Genomic DNA, 6,000 nt, shown 5'->3' with positions numbered 1-6,000 from the left:
ACCCACTACTTTATTTTCCTTCCCTTATAGTATGCACTTTAATAACTGATTGTCTACCCTGTCAATGGGATGAGAAAAACACGTAAGCCCAGGCAAAAGAAGGAAGAGAATAACGTACCCCTCTGGGATATAGAAAGAGCATGGATACATGACAGATATGGCTTTTAGTCTATGACTCCCCTTACATTTGAAAGACTTGAGGAAATTTTGTTCCTCTGGTTAAAAATTGCTTTTGAGTCACTCCTCTTGTCCCCTCCTCTGTTGTTGTTTTTTTTCCCTTCCAGGCAGGATCTGAATGGTGGGCATATCTGCTTGTTGAATCCTTGCACACAATCTGATTAGTGGGAAACTCCAGTGATTGAGTCCTCCATGCCAGTGATGCAATCCCCTCTGATTTTGAACATGAGAGGGTGTTTGGTGGGCATTCAGCATCTACTATATTCTCCTTAGTCTGTAATTTTTCCATAGCAAAAGCAGAAACATACTCTCTTGGGACCTGTCTAAACCCAAGAGGCTATGTGCGGAGGGAACCCTGGGTAACTTTGAATACCAGGATCCAATTCCTAGAGTTTGGGGCACAAGGGAGAGAGGTGTCCCCTCAATCAGATATCAAAAGGCATTGTTCTGTGCCATTTTCTTCTTACTAGAATGGCACAATACAGTGCCTTTTGATATCTGATAATAAACTGCACACAAGTGGATTGGAAAACAGAAAATAATATTTTATCTGCATATCTTTATGAAAAACTCACAACTTTTTGCTTCCAGTAAGTGGGGTTGGGGAAAAGAGGAGAAGATAAGCAGATAATCAACTGTAAGCGAGTGGGAAGGAAAGCAGAAACATTGTTTTCCCTTGTTGCCATGCAAAAAATCTTGGACGGGACTCTGATCCACCCTACCTCACCCTTTCTCTAATAACAATGCCAAAACTGTTATTACCCTTATGAAAGGGAATAGACACTTTGATAAGGCTTCTCTGAAATGGTAAATCTTTGAAGAGTTTGCCTGTTAGGAGGATCACTGGTTTTATCACACCAAATGCATGTACTGTGGTGAGTAACATAAGGAAAAATTAGAAAATTCCTGGAAGACCAGAGAGGGAAACTTGGATAAATAAAAGTTAGCCAGCAGGCTGTACTTCTAAAACTACCAGAACCAATGAGCTGACTAGCTGCCTGCTCATAAGTGGCATAATCAACCAAGTTATAATAATGTTGATATTTGTTAAGTGCTTACTATGTGCAGAGCACTGTTCTAAGTGCTGGAGTAGATACAAGGTAATCAGGTTGTCCCATGTGAGGCTCACAGTCTTCATCCCCATTTTGCAGCTGAGGTCACTAAGGCACCAAGAAGTGAAGTGACTTGCCCACAGTCACATAGCTGACAAGTGGCAGAGCTGGGATTAGAACCCATGACCTCTGACTCCCAATCCCAGGCTCTTTCCACTGAGTCATGCTGCTTCTCTAAATAAATTGTGGTATTTGTTAAGCACTTACTAAGTGCAAAGCACTGTTCTAAGCGCTGGGGGATACAAGGTGATCAGGTTGTCCCACGTGGGGCTCACAGTTTTAACCGCCATTTTACCGATGAGGTAACTGAGGCACAGAGAAGTTGAGTGACTTGCCCAAAGTCACACAGCTGGCAAGTGGCTCTTTCCACTGAGCGACGCTGTAATGCTTGGAAATCTTATTATATTTATTAACAATAAAATTAGCATTTGTGCATGTTAGATAAACACATGTAACTTACTTTATGCTATTGGCCAACAGTCCTTTCCATTTTATGCACACGTAATCATATTTATTTATTGCAACAATGAGTTGTCCCATATAGATCTTGTCTTTGTTTCCATGATTGCTTTTTGGTGTCAAATCAGAGGTTGCTACTCTCCCAATTGATGTCCACCAGAATGGATTATCTTCTGTGATTCCCAACAGTCCATTGCTATGTTTGTGTTTTTGAATATCGAAGGACTCAATGAGCAATATTGTGAGGCCTCCACAAAATATATAATGTTGGGACAGAGTGGAGGCTGCTAATTAGTGACAGCTACTGTGGCTGTGACTGTTGGAATCTGAGCTGAAAGAAGCACAGAATTCTGCTCCTCTAGCTGCAGTAGCATACCACTTGTTTTTATTTTCTATATGGGTCCTTGTCCTTTAAGCTGCTTGAGAGTTTTATTATTTCTTCTCTCCTTATGTGTCTATTGCCAGTCCCTTTTCTGCGCTTTATTCTAATTTTGTGAGCCCCTTCATCCATGTATTTTTCCCATCACTTAATGCACACAGTAAGCACTTAAAAATATGTGTACTTAATAAGACTGGCTTAGATGCCCTTTTTCAGACCTACCTTCACCAGCAGACAGACCGGATATGGCCAAATCTGAGACTTATTGAAGCTCAAAGAAACTCACAGGTGTAGTATGATAATCCTAATTTAATATTACAAGAAGGTAATAGTGTATTATCCTCAATGTAAAAATCAAGAATCCTGGGCTGTAGAGAGGAGTTGATAATGATAATAATTATGCTGTTTGTTAAGCACTTAATATGTGCAAGGCACTATATTAAGCACTGGAATGATTACACACAAATCAGGTTGGACACAATTTCTGTCCCACGTAGGGCTCTCAATCCCTATTCTGCAGATGAGGTAACTGAGGCACAGAGAATTAAAGTGATTTGCCCAAGTTCACGCAACAGACAAGAAGTGCCAGATCAGGATTAGAACCCATGGCCTTCTGACTCCCAGTCCATGCTCTATCCACCTTGACATGCTGCTTCTATGTTTGTTTTACAATTAGGTTAAAGACTAAATCTTAGCTAACATCTCAAACTTCCTTTCTTCAGCAGCAGAGAAGCAACATGGCTAAGAGAAACAGTGAGGTTTAGTGGAAAGCATATGGGTTTGGGAGTCAGAGGACGTTGGTTCTAATCCCAAATCCACCACTTGTCTGCTGTGTGGCCTTAGGAAAGTCACTTAATTTCTCTGTACCTCAGTTACCTTATCTGTAAAATGGGATTAAAGTGTGACCCCCCCAGAAGGGACAACCTGATCACCCTGTATCTATCCCAGTGATTAGAACAGTGCCTAGCACCTTGTAAACACTTAAATAACATAATTATCATTACCATTATTACTATACCAAACTGTACTGGGGATAAGGTAGGGTCTTTAGTATAGAATGAATTTAAGTACCACTAAGATAATAGAATCATAGATATATACACATCATTAATAAAATAAACAGAGCAATAAATAATATATAAAAATATACACAAATGCTGTGGGGAGGGGAAGGTGGTCGAATAGAGGGAGGGATTAGGGACAATGGGGAGGGGAGGAGTGGCAGAGGGAAAGGGAGGGCTCAGTTTGAGAAGGCATCCTGGAGGAGGTGAGATTTCAGTAGGGCTTTGAAGAGGTGAAGAAAGTTATTTTGGCAGATGTAAGGAGGGAGGGCATTCCAGGTCAGTGGTAGGATGTGGGCCAGGGGTTGATGGTGGGACAGGCACGGATGGGAGAACCGTGTGCAGATGAGCGTCAGAGAAGCAGAGTGTACAGGGTGGGCTGTAGAAGGAGAGAATATATTCTTTTATTCTTTAACATTTATTTCTCCCATTCTTTTAGTGGGACACAAAATAGCATTAAGTAGGTAGAGGAAAGAACCTTATGATTAATAAAAAATGAATTGCTAATAATTCACTTAATGAATAACACATGTGTGCTTTTTAATTTATCTCTTCTGTGCCATAATTTTGCTTAGTGCTTATTAGTGCTGTATAATAATTCCTTTTTACTATTCAATTTGTTTATGTCATGCTGATTTCATTTCATGTATCTTCTCAAGAGGTCCTTCTTCCTCCTGTACTTCCCCAATTGATTTATGATTTTGGAATAGTTAATAGTTTGGAATCCATTATTTGTATCATTATTCATAGCATTTTATTTCATGCCATTGTGTATTTGACATTATTTTAGGATATGATTTTTAATTGCTTTTATGGGTGTAATGTTTGCTATAATCCATGTAATTAATTCTGTATGTACCTTCCTTTGTGAAATGAAAACTTTGCCTATTTTTTGCCTACAGAGGGTTCCCAGTTCTAGGAATTTAATGCTTTTGATGTACTTATGCTACAGGTTTTAATATTTAGCTTCTTAATTTCATTTTTCTTAGATATTCAATCTTTCTATTTCATGGTTTCATTAAGCTATTCAAATTTCCAATAAAAATTTTAATATTTCTGCTGGGCATCTTATCTGAACCCCTGCCCATCCCACCTCCTAGCTCCCCTTCCTTGATTAGAATCAAAGGAAGTGTCACTGTGGTGATTCCCTGCAGTATCCCCATAGATACCCTCATTAATTCATTCTCCTTTCCTCTGTACCTGTTTCATTCTCCTCACTTTTCTTCTCTAATGAGAAGTTCCCCCACCCTACTTCATTTCTCCTAACTTCACATCTGTGAGGAAAAGTTGGGAAGAGTGCTGCTTTGTTGTGGAGAAAAGAAAAAAAAAAATCAAATTGATAGACCTATTCCTGTCCTTCCCCAAATCCCTCACAAAAGAACATTTTATTTTAAGCAAAATTACAGGAATTCATAATTAAGGTACAAAATTTATTTTCAAAATATGCATTCTTGAATACTTCTGCATCCATCTGAATTTTGAGTATCACTGACCCTGTGATTTTCCTTAACCTGGTACCTTCATAGTGTTCCCCAGAATTCCTCGATCTGACCTATCTTTATCCAGAAGCATGCCAAATCTCCTGAGTTTCTTTACACTGGCTGTGATAAGGCCCAGAGAACAGCAAAAAGCTGCAATTAGATTTTCTCAGACACAGAGAAATTCAGCAATCTTCACCAGATTGTCTTTTCCGCATCCACACCTCCCATCCCTTTTTAGAGCTCATTACTCTGTGTGGCCCAGTGAAAAGAACATAGGCCTGGTTATCAGAGGACCTGCATTCTAATCTGGGTTTCTCCACTTGCCTGCTGTATGACTAAGGCTAATCAGTAAACTGCTCTGTGCTTCAGTTTCCTCATCTGTATAATGGAGACACAATACCTGCTCTCCCTCCTACTGTGAGACTTAGAAGGGATAGAGACTGTGTCTGACATGATTATCACATATGTACCCCAGCATTTAGTATGGTGATTGGGCACATAGAAGCAGCGTGGCTTAGTGGAAAGAGCACGAGCTTGGGAGTCAGAGGTCATGGGTTCTAATCCCACTCCACCACGTCTGCTGTGTAAACTTGGGCAAGCCACTAAACTTCTCTGTGCCTCATTTACCTCATCTGTAAAAATGGGGGTTAAAACTGTGAGCCCTATGTGGGACAACCTGATTACCTTGTATCTACCCCGGCGCATAGTACAGTGCTTGGCACATAGTAAGCCCTTAACAAATACCATAATTAATATTATTATTATTACTTAACAAATACCTGAATTATTATTCTGAAAAGTGCCATGCTAACCCTATTGGTTTAGGGGAGTTGTGGGATTGTTGGAAGCAATGGTTTTAGAAATGCCCATTGACTACCTCATTTAAGCATACCCATTCCTATGGCAAAGGTCTGGCAGTAGTTGCCCACTTGCATAAATATCAAGCACTTCTTAGTATTCCTGGAAAGATGACTATATATATTCAAGGGGGACATGCTAACCTATTGGCATACCCAAACTTTTCTTGCCTCAATACCACCCTTCCCATCCCATCCCATCATTCCCAGTCTCAAATCCCACAAAATGGTGTTGATAAATGATAGTGGTGTTCTGTTGTGTATAATGGAGGAGGGTGTTTTAGGCCAGAGGTAAGAGGCAGGCAAGAGTTGGAGGAGAAATAGGTGAAAATGAGACACAGTGAATAGATTGGAGCTGGAGAAGCATACTGCTGTAGTAATAGGAAATCAGCAAGATAAGCTAGGAGGTGGGGAGAGCTGATTCAGTGCATTAAAGCTGATGGGAAGGACTTGATGTGGAAGTGGATGAGTAAC

Source organism: Ornithorhynchus anatinus, chromosome 2 (assembly GCF_004115215.2).
Source record: "Ornithorhynchus anatinus isolate Pmale09 chromosome 2, mOrnAna1.pri.v4, whole genome shotgun sequence".
In the NCBI taxonomy this organism is placed as follows: Eukaryota; Metazoa; Chordata; class Mammalia; order Monotremata; family Ornithorhynchidae; genus Ornithorhynchus; species Ornithorhynchus anatinus.
The sequence above is the reverse complement of the archived record's forward strand: the minus strand, read 5'-3'. Positions refer to the sequence as shown.